This window comes from Micromys minutus (assembly GCF_963924665.1).
Source record: "Micromys minutus genome assembly, chromosome: 14".
NCBI lineage: Eukaryota > Metazoa > Chordata > Mammalia > Rodentia > Muridae > Micromys > Micromys minutus.
This window is the reverse complement of record NC_137983.1, coordinates 11,021,888-11,048,282: the sequence shown is the minus strand read 5'-3', so window position 1 is coordinate 11,048,282 and position 26,395 is coordinate 11,021,888.

The window sequence follows — 26,395 nt, the reverse complement described above, 5'->3', positions numbered from 1 at the left end:
AATGGCATATGCTCTAAGATCAAGAATCAATAAATGAGACCTTATTAAATTGCAAAGCCTTCTGTAAGGCTAAGGACATTGTCAAGAACACAAAATGGCAGCTAACAGACAGGGAAATGATCTTTACAAATCTCACATTTGATAGATGTCTAATATCCAATATATACAAAGAACTCAAGAAGTTATACTCCAAAAAATCAAACAATCCTATTAAAAATGGGGTACAGAGCTAAACAAAGAATTCTCAACTGAGGAATACCGAATGGCTGAGAAGCACCTAAGGAAACACTTAACATCCCTAGTCATCAGAAAAACACAAATCAAAACAACCCTGAGATTCTACCTCATGCCAGTATAAATGGCTAAAACCAAAAACTCAGATGACAGCAGATGCTGGCAAGGACGCAGAGAAAGAGAAACACTCCTCCAATGTTGGTGGGGCTGTAAGTGGTACAACCACTCTGGAAATCAGTCTGGCAGTTCCACAGAAAACTGGACATAGTACTACTTTAAGACCCAGCTATTCAACTTCTGGGCATATACCCCAAACATGCTCCAACATATAATAAGGACACATGCTCCACCATTTTCTTAGCAGTCTTATTTATAATAGCCAGAAGCTGGCAAGAACCCAGATATCCTCCAACAGAGGAAAGATACAGAAAATGGGGTACATTTACACAATGGAGTACTACTCAGTTATTAGAAACAATGACTTTACGAAATTCCTAGGCAAATGGATGGAACTAGAAACTATCATCATGAGTGAGGTAACCCAGTCACAAAAGACCACACATGGTATGCACTCACTGATAATTAGATACTAGCCCCAGAAAGCTCTGAATACCCAAGAAACAACTCACAGTCCTTATAAAGCTCAATAATAAGGAAGGTCAAAATGTCCTTCTTAGGAAAAAAAAAGACTAAGAAAAAGAAAAAAAATATATATTCATAATATACTATTATGTAACAAATTTTGTCAGCTATAATATTTTATAAAATAAATAAATTAATAAAAAATTTAGTGATACAACCTTAAGAATTATACCAGAAGCTAATAAAGTCAGTATAAAACAAGAAAAAATACAATCAAACTAAAAAAAATTAATTTGGACAAGAAAAGGTATATCTGGTTTACACTTGGAGATCTTAATCCACCATTGGAGGAAGTCAGGACAAGAAATTAAACTGGAGGCAGTATCTGATGCAGAGGCCATGGAGGATGCTGCTTTCTAGCTTGCTTTCTCTGACTTACTTAGCCTACTGTTTTATTGAATATAGGACCAGCAGCCCAGGGATAGCACCCAGGGAGGCTGGGCCCTCCCCTACTGACAGCTAACTGAGAAAATACCTTATAGCAGAATCTTTCAGAAACATTTTCTCGACTGAGACTTCTTCCTCTCTGATGACTCCAACTTGTGTCAAGTGGACACACAAAACCAAGCTGGACAACTGACTTCTTGTTAACTTGACACACAGACACATCACTATTAAACCACATTTCTTCCTTTCTTATTCATCCCCAAGTTCTCACATTAAAAACATATATAACTTGATAACATTCCTTTAAAAATTCAAACACATTAAAATTTCAATCCATTTAAAATATCCAATCTCTCTAAAAGTCCAAAAATCTCTTTTAAAAGTTCAAGGTCTTTCAGCTGTACCCACATAATAAAAATAAAAATTAAATTAGATACCTTCTTCAAGAGGGAAGAACCAGAGTACAGTCACAGTCTGAACCAAACAAGCCAAAACTCCAACAGAGTAAGTAACTCAATGTCCAATATACAGAATTCACAATTATTCTTCTGGGCTCCTCCAAAAAGCTTAGGTAACTTCTCTAGATCTCCCCTCTGTAGTGCAAGCAGTTTACAGTCTAGGTTCTGGCTGACTCTACTCCACTGCTGCTGCTATTGTGGGTGCTTATTTCGTGGTACTGGCATATGGTCTTCTCCTGCAACTAGGCTCACTTTCACCAATAGCTTCTCATAAGCTTTTTTCATGGACTGAGCCTCATCTTCTTGCATGACCCCTGGGCCTTCAACTGACATTGAGCCTGCACCTTCACCAATTGACTCTCATGATCTCTCACATGTTGCTTTCCATGACCCCTTTATGCTTTCAAAGCCAGTACCACTTGGGTGACTCTTACACATCACCAAGTCCAACTGACAGCACAAGTTACAATCATGGCTGCCTGTAGAAGACAGCTTCTCTGCATGCTCTGGAGTACTTCCCAGAGGATTTCACCTCAGTGATGCTTGATCTCTCCTTAAACACTGCTAATTTCTTAGAACAAGCTAACCAGCATCAATTGTCCCAGAAATGTAAAAGTTTCACTTCAGTCATTTTATTACCATGTTAATCACTGCTGATTGTTCAGCCCGGGCTAGCCAGAACCACAGAATCTTAAACCCAAATGGAAATAGCCTTGTAAAGTCTCTAATCTTCTGAAATTTCACAAGCCAGGTCTCTATCTGCAATGTACTAAATTTTCTTATCTTCCAAATTACTACAAAACATCACACTGAGTTTTTAATACCCAATGGCTTTTCTGGTCAAAACTTCCAAAGTTCTTCCACAGTCTTCCCCAAAACATAGTTCTGTTACAGTAAAACCCCATTCTTAGTATCCACTTCCATCTTATTGAGGGTTTTATTGCTGTGAAAAGACACCACAACTCCCTTTTAGAACATGGAAATCTTGTAACAGGGAGTAGAACTAGTCCAAGAGAAATAAGTATGTTGCAGATAACAGAGATGAAAGGAGTTTGAGATCTAATTAGTGTTTTGACATCAGACATGGAAATGTAGAGTTTGGAGTTTACTCAGCTGGTTTTCAGCCTTAGTTTGGTCCAGTATTTCCTTAATGTGCTCTCTTTGCTATGTTTTGGAACCATCCTGTGCCATAATATGCTGGAAGCATATGATCTGCTGTTCTATTTTGTTTTTATAGGGGAATACAGTTAAGAGATTGTATAAATCTCAGAAAAGACTTTGAAGTTTAGACTTTTAAGACTGTGATCAACTATGGGAACTTTGAGGTTGAACTAAGTGCATTTTGCATTATATCATAGTTACTAGCCTATGGGACTCAGGACTTGGGATGTAGTTGAATAAATTTGGTCACAATGGAGTCATGAGTTTGAATGTTTGGCCCCTAGGGTATGGCACCATTAGGAGGAGTGACCTTTTTGGAGTAGGTGGGACCTTACTAGAGGAGGTGTGGTCTTGTTGGAGAAACTGTGTCACTGTGGAGAGCATACTTTGAGGTTCCATAAAAGTTCCAGCTATGTGCAGTATAGAGAGAACACACACACACACACACACACACACACACACACACACACACACACACACACACACACACCTCTTGCCCTTCTGTCTGCAGATCAAGATCTCTTGACTCCTCTAGCACTGTGTTTGCCTACATGCTACCATGCTTCTCACTATGGTAAAAATGGACTATAGCTCTGAATTGTAAGCCAGCCCCAATTGTTTTCCTTGATAAGAGTTGCCTTGGACAGAGTGCTTCTTCACAGCAATAAAACCCTAAGAGAAATATTTTGTTTTTCTTTCTTTTTAAGTAACTCAACAGTCTAAAATATTTTTTAGAGGCAGGTGGTTCAGACTGCCTTTAAAAGAAATCCCAGGAGGTTACTTGCTTAATTGGATAGCAGCTATGCTTTTGCACAAATAATCTGCAACAGCATGTAAAAGGTTAATAGATTGAGATCATACTTCAGAACCCTGTAAGTAAACACACAAGTGGGAATTATCAGTCTCCATAACCAGAAAGAAAATGCTTAGTAATGAGTTTCTCAAGATACACATAAGTTCTTTTGATTTCAGGGACCAAATTTTAAAAGTATATGTTACACACCAATTCACATATGACACATCAAATAATGTAGGAGATGGCATCAGCATAAATAAAAGTGTAGATTTTATATGCCCTGTATGTGTAACTATTTCCATAAAAAAACAAAAGCATCCCTATACAGTGCTGAACAGGAAAGGTAGCTTCAACAGGCAATGCTAATAATCAAGCACACTGCTTTTCCACCATGAAGCTGAGTCCAAGAAAACTTAGAACCTGTGGAGAAGGAGATTCTAATTAATGCTTCTTTCAAATATGCTTTTAAGATGGTCTGAAATAGGAAAATTTGAGTTTATATTCTTAGACAGCATCTTTGTAAAGCATTTTAACATTTGAAATGGCCACAGAGCCTGGCAGATAATATTAAACAAAGTTAGATTAACAGAGAAGACAAAACTGTCTTTGGATGGTAGCTTTTGCTTACTTTCTAACAGATATTATATAATGCACAAATGGAAGCCAGTGCTAGAACTAAAAACCAGCAAAATAATTTCAGTTCAACCAAATTCTTAGTTAGTTTTTATAATTTCCTTCTATCCAAACACATATAACAACATGTTTATAATAACACAATTAAGAAACAAACTTTTACTAAATATTATTTAAAAGATTGCAGTTTAGAAAATTAATTGAGATCAATCTACTATGTAGAATATAGGTAAGGGTTACTTCTAATTTTTGTCTAATATTTGTCTCATTTTGAATAAGACATATCAATTTCAGCTCTACATTAAAGTTTTCACGGGCATATAGAACTTCATAAATTTGGGCCAAAGGGTATTGGGATTTAAATAACTTAGAGTTATGGTACTACCATTACCCTGTGATTTCATTGTCTATATCCCTGAATGGAAATCATCCACTTTAACTCTATTGCATGAATTTTATAGGCTGAGTTAAGATGAAGACTGCAAACGAATAGATTCTATGAAATTCCAATAAGCAGTGGAAGAAGCATTTCACCGGCTTAGCCACTGCCTAAGTCAAACCCTCAAAGGCAAAAGGCCCACTCTAAACATTGCAGAAGCATCAGGAGTGCTGTCATGCAGCCAGAGAACCAGTGATCAAGTTTCTCTTCTTCAGAACAATTTTGTACTGTCAGACACTTTCAAAACTATCTTAAATTGCATGTAATTACTTCAGCGAAATCCCTGCACATACAGAAAGTCTTTTCTTGTATCTTCTTATTGCTGAGTTTGCTTTAGGTCCAGATATACTGGTCTAACTGCTGTGCTTTTCTTGGCTGTTTCACCAAGACAAGCAAATATTCAAGACCAAGATAGCTACATCCAAAAAGGAAAAGAAAAAAAGCAACTTTCTTTTTCTCCTATTTGTCCTTTAATCTCACTTTGGGAGTCTGGTTCTTCTCCCCCCCACCCCGACTCTTGCATAAAATCTGATAATACATGTAATTTCACCAGTCATTATTAGATAATGAGAATATCTTCATTCACTTTCAACCACAAGGACAGTAATAAATATATTCAACATAGTGCAGTGTATTCAAAGTCTGAATTTTACTTGAAATTACAGCCTCTTGCCTCTATTAGGTTATTTAATCCCAGAAGGCTGCAATGGGAATATATTCTTTCTTCTCTATTTCCCTGACTCACTGCTCTTCTCCCACCTGATTTTCTAACTCTTATTTGTGTCCCTGAAGGTGCAGAGCAAAAGAAGGAAGAAACTAGGCAGAAAAGGTGGTATACACCAGTTTCTTCTGACTCCTGCTGGTGTCTAGTTGTTTCTTTCTGAAGCAAAGTGTCCAAGCTGAATCCTTCCACAGATGACTAGTATGGATTCTCAGTTAAATCTAAGAACTAACTACATGTCAAGAGACAGGATGGTTCTACCAGCACTGCTGTGAAGTTATCCTGGACAAGGCAGGACATGGCTATAGATGAACGTTAGAAGGAGTAAATATGTCATCTCCAAAAAATAAAAATAAAAATAAATAAATAAATTTACATGCATGCTTGTCCCCAACCACAGGCACACAATGCATCTGCTCAACTTTTCGTGCTGGCTTGCCATACAAGGACAGAGCTGAGACCTCCTGGAACATGGCCTTTCTGATTTCTCTAAAAATTGGTTAATTCACCTAAACCAGTATCTCCAAATATCTAGTTAGTGATCTTTCCTCAAAGCTCCAGTGCTCTCTCTCTAGCCTTGGCTTCTTTGAAATCTCCAATTGCAAAAGATGCAGAAGAAGCTCTAACAAGGATTCTGGCTTTCCTGGCTGAACTCTTCCAGACACTTTCCACTGTGGCAGCACAAACAGAAAAATGCTGTGATGTGCCCCTGTAATTAGCCTCAGAGTTTCCTACAGCATGTCTCCCTATTTGTTTGCTTCTGGCTTGATTGTGTGTGTGTGTGCGTGTGTGTGTGTGTGTAGAGAGAGAAAGAGAGAGAGAGAGAGAGAGAGAGAGAGAGAGAGAGAGAGAGAGAGAGAGAGAACGTTGGGCAATGGGGGTTGCTATGTAGCTCAGGATTGTGTCAAACTCTTCATACTCTTGCTTTAGTCTTCTGAACACTGGGAATACTAGTGAACACCAACACAGGCAATCCCTTTAAGTCTCTTATCCACCCAGTAGTAAAGATGGGTAGGATACTGGTAATTTTTCTGTGACAAGATAACTGAGAAAAGTGATGGTGCTGTCCATAAAGGCAGGAAAGGCATGATGGAAAATGTGTCTGGTCACATTTCATTCCCATCTGGGAAACAGAGTGGGACAAAAAATGGTACTCTACTCACCTTCTCTTTTTTTATTTAGTCAAGTGCTCCTGCAGGAAAATGGTGCCTCCACATTCAGCATCCTTCTTTCTACCTCAGTTAAATCTCTCAGGAAAAACCCTCACAGACACACCCAGTTTGTCCCTAGGTGATTCTAAGTCCTATCAAGGTAAAGTTAACAATGACAGGTGGGCATCTCAGAACTATAATAAAGGACGGCCTCAGTGTCCAATATATCTTGTGTCTTCAAAGTGTGCAATGAAATGCTTTGCACTATCTCTATGTCTTGTTGGCCTTAGAGACAAGATTCTCAATTTCATTTGCAGAATTTAATGAAACCATCATATGTTGAGGTCTACCTAGGGTATTGATTCAGTAATCTCTGCAAAGATTACGTGAACTTCTTCCTAAAGGAGTGGATTTACACTAGAATTATTACTCCAAGGTCATTAGGATTTAGATAAATATTGTCCCTAAAAGTATCAGGTGCTAAAGTCTTGATCTCTGATTTAGTGCCTAAAGGCAGGGCCTTACAGGAACAGTAGAATCATAAGAGCTTAGCTGATGGATTAGACTATTGATAAATTCATAATTTGGTACATTATTTGGGATGTTAGGGATGGGGTTGGTTACACAGACTACTGAGAGCATAACATACTGTCATCCTCCTTCAGCCAGCCCATTGGTGGCTACCACAAAATGAGCACCTCCTTCATCATGCCTTCCCCCAACCTAAAAACCATAGTTCTAGCAGTTCATAAAAGACATTCTGAAACTATGAACCAAAATAAGTCAAATTTATTTCGCTTTAAGTTTGCTTCTCCAGGTATTTTGTTACAATAATGAAAAGCTAACTAGCACAAATGCCTTTGACAAATTACTCATTTTCATTCATCTGAGATGCAAATGTATAGATGATTGTGAAAAAGTGTTCACTATAATACATTTATTTCCAGGATACCATTTATGAGATTCTAAATCTTCACAGTAATTCTGGAGCTACATTACTTCTTATGATTTCTAGTTAGTCTAACCATATCACTAGATTTTTGAGATAAATGTCTTACCTTCTGTTACCCTGGGCCAAATGGAGGGTAATTCATCATGATCAAGAAAAAGATATATTATATAGGATCTATCAGTCTATCAATATATTTTATAGGGATACTTACATCAAAGCTAAGTACTGATAAACATGAATATAGGCTATACCACACTGCAACAAAACAGCATGGAAAAATCTCTTTAGTGAGTAACTTCCATATTGAAAAATTCTAGGTAATTTTTACAAATTATAAAATTTGAGAAACCTGAGGTACTTTACCAGAGACATAAAATATGATATATTTTGAGCATGAGATAGTTCAGATCTGAATTTCCAAAACAACTAAGGTGTTAAAATATAGTAGCAGGTAATTGCACTACTTGAAGATGAAAAAACCTTTAGGAGTGTGGCCTACCTGAAGGAAATTAGATCACTGAAGAGCCCTTAAAAGAACTATGGAGACTCAGGCCCTTCCTATCTCTCTGCTTCCCAATCACCACCAAAAAAAAATAGTTTTGCCAAAACAAAGTTTTTTTTTACCATGATAGAGCCTGTTTCCATAAGCCATATCAACAAGTCATGTGACTGTGAACTGCAATATCTGAGACCATAAGACAAAACAAAGCATCCTTCCTTCTTAGTGGGTTACGTTGGGTAGTTTTGTCATGAAGCATAGAGAAATTACAGGCCTCAAAATAGTCATCTTTTTCTACCTTCCCACTAGATAACCTCATATTCTCCCTTATTCCATATGAGGTTGACCTCAATAATGGTAATGCAGTTAAGAGATGAAAGGAGAAGAGGTGAGACTAGAGATAATCAAAGGTATGAAAGATTTCTATGAAAACCTCAAGACTCTGCGGAGAGAAATTGAAAATGGCATTATAAGACCGAGATTCTTGACCTGTGGATCACAACCCCTTTTGGGAGAGTTGCATATCAGATATTTATATTACAATTCATAATGCTGGCAAAATTACAAAGTAGCAATGAAATAATTTAGTTATTGGTGTCACCAAAACATGAGAAACTTGTATAAAAGTTTATTTTTTTATACACATCATTAAGAAAGTTAACAACCATTGCTCTAAAATTTAAAAAGGCCTTCTATATTTGTGGAGTAGAAATAATTTTGTATTGCAAAAAAACATTATACATTTAATGTGATCTTCATAAAAGTTCTAATAGCACTCTTCAAAGAACTTTAAAAAATGTTAAAATTCATATGCAAACACAGAAGACCCTGAATAACCAAGGTAGTCCTAAGCAAGAGCAATGCTGGAGACATCAGAATTCCTGATTGCAATGCTAACAACACTGAAGTAAAAACAGACATCTAGACCAATTGAATAGAATAGTGGATAAAGGAATTAACCCACACAGCTACACTATTTGGTCTTTTGAAGAACACACTGGTGGGGAAAAAAAGATAGGCAGTACTGGGAAACTTTTATGTCCATATGGAAAAAATAAACTAAGTAAAACTACAGCAAAGTTTCTTATTTTGCACAAGATCAACTCAAATACATCAAAGACTTAATGTAAGACCAGAACATGCTAGTGAAAGACATAGGCAGAGCACTTTAAAATACAGACACAGACCAGGAATGTTTGCAAAGCAGTCCAGTGGCAGAGGAATTAGCCAAAGGCTTTCACATGGGATTTCATAAAATTAAATTTTTCTCCTTAAAAATAACTTGCAATGTGAAGGTACAGCCTACAAAAAAGTGGTAAATATTTTGACAACTATATATTTGACAGGGAATTGTTATCTAGTATCTAAATGAAATACATAAAATACCATCCAGAAAATAAATTGGCAAGTAACTGCATAGAAAATCCTTTAAAAATAAATATAAATTGACAATTAGTGTTTATTAAGGTGTTCAACAATCTCAACCTACAGAGAAATGCAAATCAAATTTACATCAATAACCCATGGCACTCCAGTCATAAAAGCTACCATCAAAACACCAGACAACACTGCTGGTGAGAGCATGGGGAATAAACACTTACACACTGCTGATGGGAAAATAAACTGTTGGAAATCGTTATGCCATTATTCAAGAAAATAGTACAATCCAATTGTACCATCCCTAGATGTATGCATACCTAAAGGTTTCTATACCATAGAGATACTTGAATATCTCTGTCTATTCCCGTTCTGTTAATGTTAGCCAAAATATGGAAGCAACCTACAGATACACCAACAGATAAGCAAATAAAGAAAATGTGGTGCACATGCACAATGGAACTATATGTAACTGTAAAGAAAAGAAAATGACATTTGCGGGAAAATAGATTAAACATAAGATATTAATGTTAAATGAGATCAGTCAGGCCCAGAAATACAATTACACAGTCTCTCTCCTATGCAGAATCAAGATTTAAATTATATGTTTATATATGTGTAAGACAGAACAAGTAGGAAGGAGAACACAAGAAGAAGAGGCCTCCGTGGCAGAGGGAGGAGGAATAAGAGAGCATAACAGAGTGTAAATGATGTGAAAGGTGATGAAGGAATTATTAAAGATAAGAAAGAGGACCAGGCAAGGCCATGAGAAGTAAAACAAGAACAAAGTACAATGATGCCTCCATCAATTCTGATCTAACAATAACTGTACACAATGACTGCAATGTATATATATATGAAAATGTTGACAAATCCAGAGGCAGACACTCCCAGTCAACCATTAAAGTGAAAATTGGGTCCCCAGTAGAGGACTTAGAGAAAAAATTCAAGGAGCTGAAGAGATTTGCAATTCTGTTTAAAAAAAAAAAAAAAAAACCATTATCAACCAACCAGAGCTCCTAGGGACTAAACCACCATCTAAAGAGTACACATGGACAGACCTATGGCTCCAGCTACATATGTAGCAAAAGAAGGCTTTATTGGGCCTCAGTTGGAAGCAAAGCCCTTGGTCCTGCCAAAGCTCAATGCTTCAGTGTAGGGAAATATCAGAATGGGAGATGGAAATGGACGGTGGGTAGGTGGGAAAAGAACCTCATAAAAGCAGGGGGAGAGGGTATAGGATAGGGAGTTTATAAAGGAGAAACCAGGAAAGGGAATAATATTTGTTGAAATGTAAACAAAATATATCCAATCATTTTTTAATTAAAAAAATATTAAAAAAGAAAATGTCACAATGAAACAATATTTTACATGCTAAATATATTACTGTATATTACATATAGTATATATTCATTTTACTCATTATTTATTATAAGTAATTACTTATAGTACTTAGTATAAGTAATATATTAATTTTTTATAATTAATGTAGAAAAGATAATAAGTAGGTACTTATAAGTAATAAGTAATGATAAGCATGCTGTTATATATGCTCATTTTTACTCATTACTTAAACTTGTATTAAAATTTTACCTTAAATGTATATAGTGACTTATTTTTAAAAACAAGCTAGTTCTTTTGTCTATTATTATTATGCAGAGTGACCAGTGACATGTTACCATGTTCAAAAGAATATACACTGTCGTTGAGGCTTGTCCCCACCACCCCTCTCCTCTCCCCTTACTGTACCCCACATTACTCTAGTTTACTCTCCAGACCCTTTTGCCTCTATTGTCATATCTCTCTCATAGGTACATGTTAAAGGCAGCCATAACATCAAAGACCCACAAATGAGAAAATATGCATACAAAGTAGGTTGTAAAACAATTTTTTATATTATAAAATTAGATAAGAAGAGTTATTTTCCCACTCTTCTATTTTAGGCACAGAGTCAAAATCTGACATTTGTAGCCACTGAAATAATTAATGAAATGATGACTCCATTATTTAAACCCACTGAGCATCTCAGGGATCTAAGAGTAGTGAACAAAAGTAGATTTGAGTGATCCTGTTAAGTGAACTCAATCTATGATGTGATTTTCTTAATACATTCTAAACTCACTGTTGCCTTTGATTCTTCCTGCCTCAGGCTTCATGGATTGGTTCCAGGCTAGCGGGGAGCCACCTCTGAACATTCTGGGACATTCTTTTCCCTCTAGGTCTGGAATGATTTGAAATGTCTGCTTTCTCGGCTCTTATTATTAGCTGTACTATCAGTGAAATAGAAATTTTCTCCTGCCAAAAGAAGAAAAGAGAAAGAAAATCTAAGTTGTTGATTTTTTTTAAAAGAATGTAGTTACAGAGCTGTGACACCACCCTTTCAGACCATTAAGCACCCTCTGCTAACAGTGGTGGCGAACACTGTAGTTAAATCATTTCATGCCCAATGTAACTGGAGTTTTCTGTCCCTGGAACCAGCACTGACAGGAGAGGGAAAGAGCATTGATCATGAATTTTATTTGTACTGGATTCCTTCCTGTGTTGGTAATGATACATGTTATGGGAGCTGTAGCCATGAAAGGCAGTGTGTGAAGGATGACTGCTTGCCTTGATTTATATGTAAAGTGGAAAAAATGAAAGGTATAGGGTGGCAAATTTATCTTATCTCAGCTGGAGCCATCTTTGGTTTATCTTTAAATTCACACACACATACACACACACACACACACACACACACACACACACACACACACACACAAACACACACACTGCTTTTCCACCATAGTTCTGAAAAGTCCTGTAGAAAAGTGTCCAACCCTGCTCTAGAATCTAAGGCTTGAAATGCCCCAGCTAACTACATGCTTTTGGCTTCCATTGCACTGTTTTCTTGCTTTACTTCCCCTTCAACTGCCAACCAAAGTGTAGGTTTTCTGTGTTCTTTGCCTTTAAAAACTCTATGTAAAATGCATTCAAGGCTTCTCTGTTAGAGATGTTTCCAGGTAGTCTCCAGGCACCAATCAGCTTAATGCAGACTCTCACTTCAGATTTTGGTCCTGCTGAATGGTCTTTGCGTCTTCACTCATTCAACATTTGGAGATCCCACTAAGATTCTTCGGAGCCTCTTTCTAGTTTTATTAACCTTTCAGAATTGGCCAAACACCAAGTTCCAATAATTGTTCATCTTACCATTAGTTCAGCTACCTCATCCAGATTAAACAATATTTAATAATCCTGGAAACAAAAGAGGTAACTGCAGTCTGCATTGCCTGACTTAGAGAGACAAGCATCTAGCTGCCTGGCCAATCATGCTGGAATACATTTCTCCTGTATGTGAAGAAACCTGGGACCTCTGGTTATAGACTTATCCATGATCTAACTAAAGTGAATAGTATTGTCTCAACCATTCACCCCAGGAGCTCAAATTCATATACTCTCAGTCTGATTTCTCCATAGCAACAACAGGTAAACACTGTCTTGAACCTGAAAGATTCATCCTTTAGCCTCCCACTGGAAGAAGTGAACAACTTATCTTTGCTTTTATATGAACAAACCCAGAAAGATTTTATGATTGGTATAGTGACCACATTGTCCAAAGGATTTAAAACCTTTCTGAACTTATTTGATAAGGCACAACAGTGCTGAACTCCTTCCCATCCAACACAACTTTCCTGGTAACCACAACCTTACAATATATAGATGACCTCCTCCTAGTCTATAAAACTGAAATAGATTATAAAAGGGCTATTGGGAAAGTGTAGTAAGAGTTCTAAACCTTGGACTATAAAGTGTCATTAAAAACCCCACCTTTGTACCTCAGAGACTACCTATCTTAGCTACCAGATGAGAGGTAAAAGAAGTCTGTCTCAGAGTACAATCACTGCCATCCTTCAGATCCCAACCATCCTCCACATGCCAACTCCAATAAGAGAAGATTCAAGAGTTCCTAGCTGCCATTGGGTAGTACTTCCTCTGAAAACCAGGGCTTTTTGGAATTATACACCAGCACAAAATGGTACACTGAGTCCCTAATCTAGATTGAGCCTGAACAAAGGACATTTAAGGTTTTAAAAACAGCTCAGCTTTGGTTCCAGCCTTAGCACTTTCAGATGTCTCAAAAATCTCATTATTTATTTGTCAACAACAATCAAAAAAGGACATTGCAAAATGAGTTTTAATCTAAAATTTGGGGCTATAGAAACACACTTTGACCTGCCTTTTCTAACAATTTGACCCTGTACAGCCAGGATATCCCACACTTCTAAAAGCTTTGCTGGTTTTCTCTGTTCTAGTGAGAGAAGCAGACAAGTGAACTCTGGATATGGATATTATATTCAGAACCATGTGGTTTAAGAACTCCTCCAAGAAACACCGAAATACTGGATGTCTAATGCCCATGGGATCCAGAACCAATCTCTACTCTTGGACCACCCTCAAATCTAATTTGAGGAATCTACCACCATCTTACTGCTCTCTTGTCTAATGACAATTGTCTCAGGGTGGCAGTGGTGGTCAAGGGCATCGACACACACCTAGCAGCCATCCTCCAGAAATATTTTAATGGTAGCACTCCACACAATGGGATCAACTTCATTAAAGATGGAACTCAGAGGCTGGAATAGTCACTTGCTTCAGAATATTTGATCACACTGTGAACCCCAAGATTGTATAGTTTACTAGGAAAGTCTGTTTCTAGTAGTGGTGTGGCTTAGCCTTAGCACATACCTTTAATCTTTTTTGGCTAGAACAGAGATATTCCTTTCTACAACCCTTTGATCTGAGAGCTTTTTATAAACAGAATGAACCAAAATCAACCATAGCTCAAAGGGAAAATCAAGCAACAAGTTGATGGAAAGTGAACATAAGAAGACACAGAAAGCAGAAAGAAGGCACATTGAGTTGAAAGATATTTAAGACGTTGTGGAGAAGGAGAAAGGGCCTTTTCCCTCTGGGATGCTAGTGGAGTAGAAAGGTCAGCTGGGTGTTTTCTCTGCTTCTCTGAGCTAGCAGGCTTTCATGCCAACATGGTTCCTGGGTCTTTAGTAAAACTAAACACTTGATTTTTTTGTAAAACAGAAGTTACTTTTAACTGAAATTATTTGGGCCCAAGCCTTAGGGGTGGGACCCAGGATGACAAATTAAAAACAAAGGAAATATTGACCTTGGTTTTGGTCAGTTTGGTCAAGAGGTTATATGGATTTCTTCTATGAGTTGGTATTCTCCAGTACTGTGAACATCAAAAGCATGACTCCCATGCATGGAGAGAGTAAGATATAACTGGGGTTGCTGCAATGACTGTCAGACATAAAAAGAAACCCTAATAAAACTCTCATTAGAGTTCATTAAATATGAATATATCTCTCATTCACACAAATCTGCTGCAACCCATATAAAGAGGAATTTATTTCTTATGACATGATATTTAGAAGACCTTCCCTACTGCTTCTTTGAGATAAACAATTGGTAGAACTCTCTAACTATACTTCTAAGTGACTATACTTCCTGTAATCCTGTATACACATGCATGTGCGATGCACACACATACACACACACATCACACACACACACTTACACACACACACACACACACACACACACACACACACACACACGGTGAGAGAGAGTTTCCTTCCAAGGAATGCATAATAGGAAAATGTATTCTACTGGCCATAAAATTGAAGACAGAAATTTCTTAAGAAAAATTCTGGCCTATGGGAAACAGGGATAAACTAGAGAATCAAATTCTTTGCCACAGGAAGGGGCCTTGGGACAGATTGATTATCCAGAAGAACCCTACCTCCAAACCTCAAGACTTTTGCTTTCTAACCAAGATTTCTTACCCATGCAAGGTCCTGACCATTTTTTCCCTCTAAAGTACTTAATAAGAGCCCTGCCTCTTACTGTGTATAAAATTGAGGGAATCCCCATCTCTCTTTTCTGCTCTTGACAAGATCCACCATTTATTGAATCATTTTACTTCTTAATATCTATCCCATCATCCATAGATCTACTGAAAGTGTCTAAGGCCAGCACATAATAAGACATCTTGCAACCCTAAATGTGAAGTAGACAAAGGCCCTCAAATACAGTGGGTGAGGTCTCAGAAATGGTTGTACCTATTAAATCACTGTGTTAATGGTCATAAGTAGAGATTTGGAACACTGAGGAAATTTGGATCTTGAGTTCTGCATGTTTAAGTAAGTATTTAGCCTGCTGTATGTACCCTATGTATGTACCCATATGTAGCTCTATGTTCATATCCAGAAACTTCTTCTCAAACTAATAGGCAACTACAAAAATCTGCCATGCTTATGAATGAACCAACTACACAGTACTCATTAGTTTGAATCCATATGATAAATTAAGTTTTATACATACTATAAACCACAAACACAGAACTATGTACACACAATGAGTGAAGGTAGCCACAGAGGGAAACAGAATATATATATATATATATATATATATATATATATATATATATGTGTGTGTGTGTGTGTGTGTGTGTGTGTGTGTGTGTGTGTGTGTGTGTGTGTATACTGAGATGTAAGACTATAAGCATGAGAAGCAATTACTCTGAGTGGGATATGCTTAGTATGATGAGGATCATTTATGCCCTTCAGTTTTTAATTAGGTAAGACATTCCTCACCACCGTTTTTTAAACGTTTTAGTCAGCTATTTCTGATGAATTTTTACACGCTATAAATTAATCCAAAGTTTCTGCTATGGATCAAGAACTTCCATTATAGCTTTCAGCATTGCATTATTGATTTATTACATACACATTGCCTAGATACACCTTGAGTTCTTGCTAAAAACCTTGGGAGATGCACCTTGGTCCCATGTGACTAAGAAAACGAAACAAATCCACAATCACAGGAGAAACCAGGCACAGTTTCACTTGTCATTTTAGAGCAAGCTCAGACCTCATTTCCAGACTTCAGCTTTCCCTTGAACTTAAATGTCTATGTTTCTGGTTTTCTCTACAGAAAAGTGTCATTTCTCTCACTTTAATGCAAGTGCTGAAAAGTGCCAACTTAGCTGGACTTTTACTGACTCCATTTGAACAGAAATCTATTTTACCACTGAGGCAAGAGGCTTAATTTGTCTTCATGACAGCAACTTAAAGAAGAGTGCTGTTTTATACCAAAAGAAGAGCATTTAGTGGAAATGAGTAATTTTAAATCTACAATAGATTGTGAAACATCACTTCATTTTGTTTCTCTGAATTTTAAACATTGGACACTTTCATTATTTATTTTAGTGGTTACCTATTTAAGTATTCTCCCCTCTAAAATAAATTATGCAATTTAAACTGCATAACAGCTATTGGCCATTACAATATAATTCCTGACAAGCCAAAATTTTCTTAAGGGATATTGGGTTTGTTTATACTGTTAGTGTTTATGCTTTAGAATAGGATGGGATGAAAACTGAAATGTCCTATCCCTTTGATATCTATATTATATCCATTATAAGGAGCATTTAGGATTTATTTAAAAAATTACACACACTGGGTGAATATTTTTAAAAGTGTTTATTTACTTTTCTCACTTCTGGCAACTGAAAAATCCAAGATTGAGTTACCAGCAGAATCTGGTGGGAATTTACTACCTGTGTGATAGCAGAACATCTTCCTTTATTCCTTACATGATGGAAGAATGAAGGCACTCTCAGAGGTACCTTTAATGAGGACATTAGTGCTAGGGTGAGGTCATTGCCCTCATAGCCTCATTATCACCTGAAAGCCCAGTCAGCAATAATGTCACACTGGAGGAAGGATTTCAACATATTAGTGAGAATTTTTACATGTTTGGTTCATGCAGCATGTTAAAAATATCTCACAAATGATCTATGTAAATATTTAAATATCCTATGTTCTTTTTATATACATTTTAACTTGTTTTTAATTGATATATGGCATTTCCCTTATTCCAACCTCTCTCATAGTGTCATTGTTCCCCACCCCTGCTCCCTCTCAAATTCATGTCCATTTTTTTTTATCATTGTCACATACATAAGTAAATAAATGTATAAGTATTGCCTGTTGAGTATAGTTACTGCTGCGTATGTGTACATATTTTAGGGCTGGCCACTTAGTATTGGATTACCAATAGGAGTGGCATCCCATGATGTTCTCCATTCAAACTGGGATATCAACTAGTATTGAACTTATGCAGGTCTTATTTGAGCAGCCATATTGTTAAAACTTCATGGGTAAGGCATCCCTGTCATATCTAGAAGACACAATCTCACAAAAGATTTTCTGACCCTGTGTCTCTTGCAAATATTTAACCTCCTCCTTTGTGATGGTCCTTGAGCATTATATGTAAAATTGTGTTATCTAGTGTATATCCACCAGGGCTGAGCCCCCTCAGTCAGTGTTTCTCTGCATCTTGTCCAGTTGTTCCCTCTGTACTGATAAAAAAAAGTTTGAATTCCCATTTAATTTGTCCTTTATGGTGTATGGTATGCCTTTTCCCATTATCAAGGCATTTTTTTATTATCTGCCTACTAAAGATAAAAATACAATTTAAGAAAAACAAAAAGAAAGTGCATGGAGGTGACATAATTCGAGAAAAAAAAGAAGTCAAAGGAAAAGGAAGAAAATTCTGATCCTGTCCTTCTATTCACTCAAAGCTTCACTTTTGGGAGGTGACAAGACAACTCATCCTGAGATTTGTTTTTCTCAGTGTGACTAATGTCATAAAATATCCTTCACCTAACATAAGAGTGAAACAAGGGCGATGAATATCTCAGTCACAAAATTATACACTGTTCTGTTTCTATTTTAGTGGCTCTTAACCTTTGGGTATGATTTGGAGGATCTGTGAACAAGGATCAGAAAAATAAATATTTCAAAGCATATTAACCTCTAGTAAAATGTAGTGCTGTATTCAGTTGTATATTTAGAAAAGATATTAGTGATATCTGTCATTTTGTCACAAATAGCACAGATACTTTCATACCACTTATGCTTGTCACAGATATCTCAAAATATTGCTTATGTTTATCTCTAGTTTGAAGTAATGGCAGTTATTAAGATTATTTATAAATTACATGCCATTTTTTCTGTTTAAAGAAGTGTGAGCAGCATAGCCAGTCATCTACTGATAATTCCTCAGCTCCTAGCTGTGCAGCTGAGCACTGAAATCATGCCTTGTCATCTTGCTCCCTTAGATAATGACTCTACTTTCCTAGTTTTCCCTCTATACTTATTTGTTGACCATCTTGGAAAGAGATGAAAACCCAAATGCCAAAGTTTTGCAAATCTAAGCATTTCAAGTTTCAATTCTTAATCCTAAGATTAATACACCATTATTTATTAAACTTATATAAAGCACAGGAAACAAGTATTCAGTCTCATTAACACGGGGTGTATGTAAGTGTGTGTGCATACGTGCACACTCGTGTTACATGTGTACACTTGTTCATAAAGGCAAGTCAGGAAACAAGAAGTTGAGGTTACTTTATACATGGAATAAAACCAAGAGCTCATTGTTCAGCTCAGTCTAACTAGACAGCAAACTCCCTACAATCTACCTGAGTCAGGTGGCTCCAAACCCTGAGGTTTCAGAACTCTGCCAGCAGTCCCAGACTTTTACACGGCTTACTGCAAATCCAAATGTAGATCTTCTTGCTTGTGGGATAAGCATGTCAGCCACTGACCCATGCCCCTAAATCCTGCATGAAAAAATATTTTAAAAATAAAGTTTCACTTAGTTTGTACATGTTCTGTTCTGGTTTATCTTGATTGTCAACTTGACACAGTCTTCTAAGAGTCTCAAGTGAGGAACTACCTAGATCCTGTTGCTCTGTGGGAATGTCAGAGAGGGATTGTCTTTACTGATAATTGATATTAAAGAGTCATCTTCACTGTGGGCTACATTTCTCAGACAAGTGGTATTGGTGCACAGAATAGAAATAAGAATGATCTTGGGAGGAGGCCAACCAGAGTCAAACATCTTTCCTCCACTGTTTCTGCTGCAAACTTCTGCCTTGAGTTCCTATGCTGGACACGCTGACATCTGGCCTGGAAGCATAAGCTATAAAATAAATGTATAGATAGATAAATAGATAGAAATAAACATTTTTCTGAAGAATTGTTCAGAAAGTATGTTCTAAATGGATTATCTTGACACTCAATTCATTAACACAAATGTATGCACATTGCTGCATTACAGACATTTTAATATTGTGGCAAAGGTATTATAATTGATGTCTTTTTCAACCATGAATTCAGGTTTTTATGCATTCCAACATATTATCCTTAAAAGATATTTGTGAGTTTTAGTAGACTATGCAAGGAAGTTTGTATGAGTTTGTGACTAGTGATATAATGGGTTTCCATAACCTTGATGGCTTGAAATAACATGAGCTCATAAACTTGATGATTCAGAAACTGTAAGTTTAAAGGGGGCATCATGTGGCTAATTGCAGTACGGCTGCGTTTACATGCCTAGATACAGAAGACAAACTTTATTTTCTTGTGTTTTCCTGTTTCAGGAAGATGACAGCATTTCCCGCTCATGTCTTCCTTCAGCAACCTGATCTCTGCTTCCATCATGTCCTCTTTTCCTCTTCCCAGTCTCTCTATTTTAATTCAAATGGAATTCAGAATGATGTTAGACAACCTCAATGAACAACAACAGCAAACTGCTTAATTGTATCCTCAAAGCTTCCTTTGCATGTTAGGTAACATCCATATGTTTGCAAAGCTCAGGACATGTATAAGGGGCTGCCTGTGCCCGCCACACACATGCATAAACATGCTCACATGACTAAAGTAAGAACACTGTACAATTCCTACTACCCATCATGGTATTAGAAATGTATCAGTCACATCTTCTAAAACTGCAAATTGTATGTATGTCAAATATCTAACTTGCTTTTATGACTTTATTGCTAAAATGTCTCACTTAAGAGTAGATCCTAATATTACTATTTTACAACAGTGAAAATGTTATGCTGAATATGCATCTCTGTATATACACACCGATATAAATCCATAGTATCAAAGTGTTATATCTTATAAAGATAGTGTGAATGAATCTGCATTTCTGTCTGCTCCCCACATACGTGGTTGCCATGATGTGGATAATGCAGGAGAAGTTTTAAAGTACTTTTCACCTTGTTCCTTTCTTATTACAGGGCTTTGCAGAATTCATTTCATCCTAAAATAAAAATCACATTATTATTCTCAAAATAAAATTATTTAATAGAAAAAAACTCTCTGGATAGTTTTAAACACTTGGGCAGAATTGTGGTTTTTAAATCAAACGTGAAGCTTTCATGAATCCAGTGGACTTTAATAGCCAATTTTTGCTTTCATTCTCATTTACATACAAATTCTTTTCTCCTACCTAAATGCCATCAAGTTATCTTAAATTAGTAGTGAGGTGGAAAAATAGGGAAATTGGACTATTCTAGGAGATAAAATAATTATTGCTTTTGCAGTTCGGTACAGCTAATTGTCTTTGGTGCTGTTCTTTTTAACAAAGGAAGCCTGGATGTGTCCCTCTGTCTGCCTGTCTACATAATCTCCTGTAACTCATTTACAGCGTTCTCCTGACTAGCGAACTCTCCAGAGAGCATCATCTGCATGGAAATAAGAGAGGATAAATTTGGTCCACCGTTAGACAGGGGACATCAGTGTCTTTTATTACTCTTTGCCAAGAGAAGAGTTTTTAAGATAGGGTTACGAATGCTGGCCAATCAGGATAAGAAACAACTACCCCTGCTAACCACCCATGGGACCTTAGGTACATCCATTTCCTTTTGGAGGAACATCATTAAGTACCTTCAACCCATTCTGTTGTTCTTGGAAACTGTATTTTATTTTTAAAATTTTTTAACATTTATTTCCTCCACGTGTTTGTATGGGTACATGCCACAGGATGCATACAGAAGCCAAAGGACAATCTGTGGGAATGAGTTCTCTCCTTCTACCATCTGGGTCCCATGTGTTGAACTAGGGTAGAATTGGCAGTAGGTTCCCTCGCCCACTAAGCCATTTTATCTTCCCATTAACTATATTTTTCACTCATTATTGGCTATAATGTTTCTTATGAAGCTTAAAAATTAGAGTGAAGCACCACTGTTATGATAAAAGTTTTTGTGCCGTAGATAAAACTGAAATTACATTAACAGCTCCCACTGGATTGCCTCCCTGGAGGAAGATAGACCTGGAGCCATGATACCACTCTAAGTGACTTAAGTTCAGTTTAACTGTGAAAGGTATGCCATCTAGGATAGAAAAAATAATGGAAAGTATGTAGTGGCTAAGAAAGAAAGTCAGGCACAGTGTGAGGACCTTTCTATATTCATGTATAATCCCTCAAATCATTAATATCCAGTGGGAATTTAAACTCTGATGGGAATAGTGAGACCCCAAATTAGGAATCTCTCTTTTAAAAAAGTTAAACAGAAAACATTCTTGCACTTTTAAAGTTATGAAATGGGTAATATCATACAGGTACAGTCTTCATGGAAAGACAGTATGGCTTTGTTAAGAGAAAAGTCTTCTGCCTTATGTCTTATTATTTTGAAGTCTTACATGGATAAATTAGCCTATCCTTAATTTTCTGTCTTTGTACCTACAATAAATTATACATTCTCAGTTTAAAAGAAAAAATAAAAAGAAAACATTCTTGCTTTGTAGCTAATACTATCTTTGCCTCCACTCTTCAGCTCCACCATTGTGCTAAGCCATAAACCCTAACTACATGAGTGAAAGGATGTGTCTGTCCTCTTTGCTTTTGTTTAGGGAGTTGTTTGTCTAGGGCTTTGTTTTGTTTCCTTTGGTTTGGTTTGGTTTGGTTTGGTTTGGTTTGGTTTGGTTTGGTTTGGTTTGGTTTGGTTTGGTTTGGTTTGGCTTTTCAGTGGTTGAGTCAGTTCAAGGGCTTGTGCATTCTCTACCAAGACACACTGTTACCAGTCCTAGTTTAAGAAAAAGAAAAAGGGAGGGAGGGAAGAAGGGAGGGAGGAAGAGGGGAGGGAAGGTGAAGAGTAAAAAAGAAAGAAAAAGAGGCGAAGAGAGGAGATAAGGGAATGGGAGAATAGGGGAGGGGAGGGGAGGGGAGGGGAGGGGAGGGGAGGGGAGGGGAGGGGAGGGGAGGGGAGGGAGGGGAGGGGAGGGGAGGGGAGGGGAGGGGAGAGGAGAGGAGAGGAGAGGAGAGGAGAGGAGAGGAGAGGAGAGGAGAGGAGAGGAGAGGAGAGGAGAGGAGAGGAGAGGAGAGGAGAGGAGACAAGGGAGAGAAAGAAGAGAAAACCTTTAGTTTGGGACATTGACCCTGGAGTTACATTTGATTTTCAATCCTCACAAAATGATGCTGTTCTTTTAATTTTTTCCAAATGCAGAAAAGCATAAAATCTGCAGTGTGTCTCCAGCTGTAAACGTAGCCCGCAGGCCGGAAGTGGCCTGTAGCTGCTCCCTACACTCGCCATCAGTCTGCTCCGGATTAAAGTGAGGGGCAGCATCTGCAGAGCTTCTTCACCTCCCAGACAAGGAAGTGACTGCAGACGCGCTGTAATTGTCAGGAGAGTTGATAGCTGGCACTCGCTGGCAAAATAATGTTTGATTGCATTTAATCAGATCCTCAAAACACAGCTGGGCCCTCAGGACATTCAGATTATAGGCAAAACAGTTTGAAAGAATAACTGTGTACTATACGGGTCAGTGTATGCTGCACTAAATAAGTTAGGAGACAGTATTAGAATAAGGACACAAAAAGTTCATCTCTAAGTCTTCAGCTGAGACAATGACCTTGAAATATGAATTGGTTCCAGCATCTGAAGATGCTAATCCAAACACCAGGAGGCTGGACCAACTGGATCCCTCTGTCACAGACAAACATGGAGCAAAGCCACAGTAAGGAGAGGTGGACCAAGGAAATAATTAACCTCGCTGGAAGAGGCAGACTGTCTTCAAGTAAAGATGAAAAACAGAACATGCTGAGCCAATCTTTTCCTCCCCTCTTTAAGCCTTTATAACATGGGAAGTGCTTTCTACCCCAGGAACTGGTCTATCTAGCAACTATAACAAACTATGGAATAATATACTGGATGGATCATACTTCTGAAACCTAGGAAGCCTGAGATCAAAGCACCTATAGGTTCTGTGACTGAGGAGAAACTGCTTTTTCATTAACGTGTGGGGCCTTTTGTGTGGTGCTCAGACGGTAAGAAGGGCATGACAGCCTTCAGGGCGTCTTCTAGAAGAGCCATAATCTGGACTTCATACCTGAGATCTGGACGCCTGACAAATTCCCCACCTCCGGAAGTCATCACACTGGCGATAAAAACACTGAGATCACAGTATGTTCTCCATTTGGCGGTATGAAACTATGAATTCATGGCTATTCTTTGCAAAGGAAAAGCCCCCCGCCTGAGAACATCAAACAGGACTTTGCACAAAATTATTTCCTCACATTTGTTTCCATCTTCAGAGTGAGGTGACTGCCCAGTGTCTTGGTCAGAGTCCCCATCATCTTAGAAGCTAAGGCTTTGATGAGAAAGCAAAAGGAGACACCCAAGACCTCCCCAGATTTTTTACCAAATAGGATGGATGTGGAGTCAAAATCCTGCTTCAGAATAGAGGCGTCCTTGGCCAATGAGTGTCCTTTCACCACTTCAGAATTGTGTCCCCAAGGCATGGCAACAAAAATTCCCATATTGGTACTGTGAAAGCAATCCAATGAGTCAGAAGGAGAGACCTCTCCAGATAACTCCCAGCATGAAAACAACATCTGTGCTGGCACCAGTAAGGATAAAAACATCCAGGACTATCCATCCTTTTTCCTTAGATCATAAAATGATCATTAGTTGGTGAGAGGGAGCAGTTTTTGTCCACCTGGGATTATACAATTAGACACAGTCTGGGAGGTTTTATGCCTTTGTGCAAGGCAGGCACAGGGATGGGGAGTAAAGAAGAATAAAGACCAATGAGGGACGGCAATCCGCTGGCATCTGCTACCCCAGTGCTCTGAGATTATCAGAATTCAGTCACTGAAATTCACTGAGTGTGCCTCCAGGAGCACAGTCCTGTGGTTGTATCCTGACATGGTCCAAGGCTGATGGAAAAGTGACAGCCTTAGGCTTTTACTCAATGAGAGAGACTGCCAATCTTTAGATTTCCCCATTCTGTTATGTGACATTTGATTTGGAACAGAAAAGAAAATGCAAAGGGAAATGTCATTGTGAATTTTCTGAATGTTTGATTCTCCAACAGTGGTGACAAAGAACAGTCAATTGCCCCTCTCGCCTTCCTGCTGCCCACTGGGACATGCTGGCATGGCACGCTATCCACAGCCAGTAATGACAGGAAATGAGTTTTAATAATAGCATGCTTTGGAACAAGGTTGAAAGTCACTGGTCCAAAAATTATATCTTAGGATAATGATGTCTCCAAAACCGAGTCTCATAGAGCTTTTGTCTCTGATAGTATGTCCTGTACAATTATCTTCATTGACCACTCATTTCCCCACCCATACTCATCATACAGAATACATACGTTTTCCCTGTGGGGTACAGATTCTGTAACACATGCACACACGTAAACGTCAGTGCAGGCTCTTTCTTTCTCCAGACCTCATGGGCCATTGGTGATTTTTATTGTACATTGCTCTTATAAATTGTCAATTTCCCAAGGTGTTTTTTTGGGTCAGACTCCTTAAAAACTAAACTTTAGATATAGAAATCCTATTTCAAAAGAGAAAGAGTTGTTACTTTCTGAAATCATACAGACAACATGCACGTTGGAAGGAAAGAAATACTCTAAGTTCTTGAGGATTCAAGAATTTACCCTTCTCTGGCTGTAAATATTCAGCAGTAACCTAAAAACTTCAATGAAGACAAACTTTTCTGCCAAATCACTATATTTAATAAAACATAGTAATGATTTCACAAGCATGCTTTTATTAATAAAAATCTCATTCAACAGCTACAGAGATGACTCAATAGTTAAGAGTTCTGTTCTACAGAGGACCCAACAATATGTTTAGATCCCAGCAACCCCTTTGGGCTGCTTGCAACTGCCTTTAACTCTAGTTTCAAAGAATCTGAGAGTCTTCTAAACTCCACAAGGTCCTGCAGTCATGCATGCATTCTATGTACAGGCACATGCATGTGTGTCTGTGTTCAGAGGGAGTCATTGATATTTGAGGTAAAATCAAGAGAGTGATCATACTGTGGTTAGAAATTGACAAAGGTGAAGACTAAATAAGAATCTGATTTTGGCTATATGTGCAATCACAGCATTGGGGGAGGACTGAAAAGAGAAAATTGAGAGTTCTAAGCAAGCACTCTCCTGAGATGTCCAATAATATATGGTTCCAAAGAGTGATTGGTTGACTAAATGATTAATTGGTTGGTTGATTGATTGATTGATTGATTGATTGATTGATTGATTAGTAGAAAATCTAAATGTGTGGGTATGCAGGAGCTTTGAAATCTGAAAGGTTAGTTCCAGAGCTCAGAAAATCGAATCAGAAAAAAAGACATGTATTATTAAATCTATAACAAGTCTATAAAATTATCACACACAATAATTCTTGACTTAATGCTTCTTTGGAAGACATAACACCTTGCACCCAATGATTTATTGATTAGTATGGACCTCTACAAGGTTAGAGTCAGAAACAACACAGAAATACATACAGCCCATTTATAACATGTGATTATGAGAAATTGCCACCTGCTTACAAAAGTAGGGAATGATGTCTCACATGAACTAACACACGGTGGACTACTAGACTAGCAAATTAGCTGGAGCTGTTTTTGGGATTCATTGTTTCATAATGTTCTCATTTTTTCATAGACTGCCATAACTTTAATAGTTTTTAAATGAGAAAAAAATAAAGAAACAAAACAAAACAAACCACAGCCACAAAAAAATAGAAGAAAAGAGAAAAATGGCTTTCATGTAAGAAAAAGCTGAAAACAGCGAAT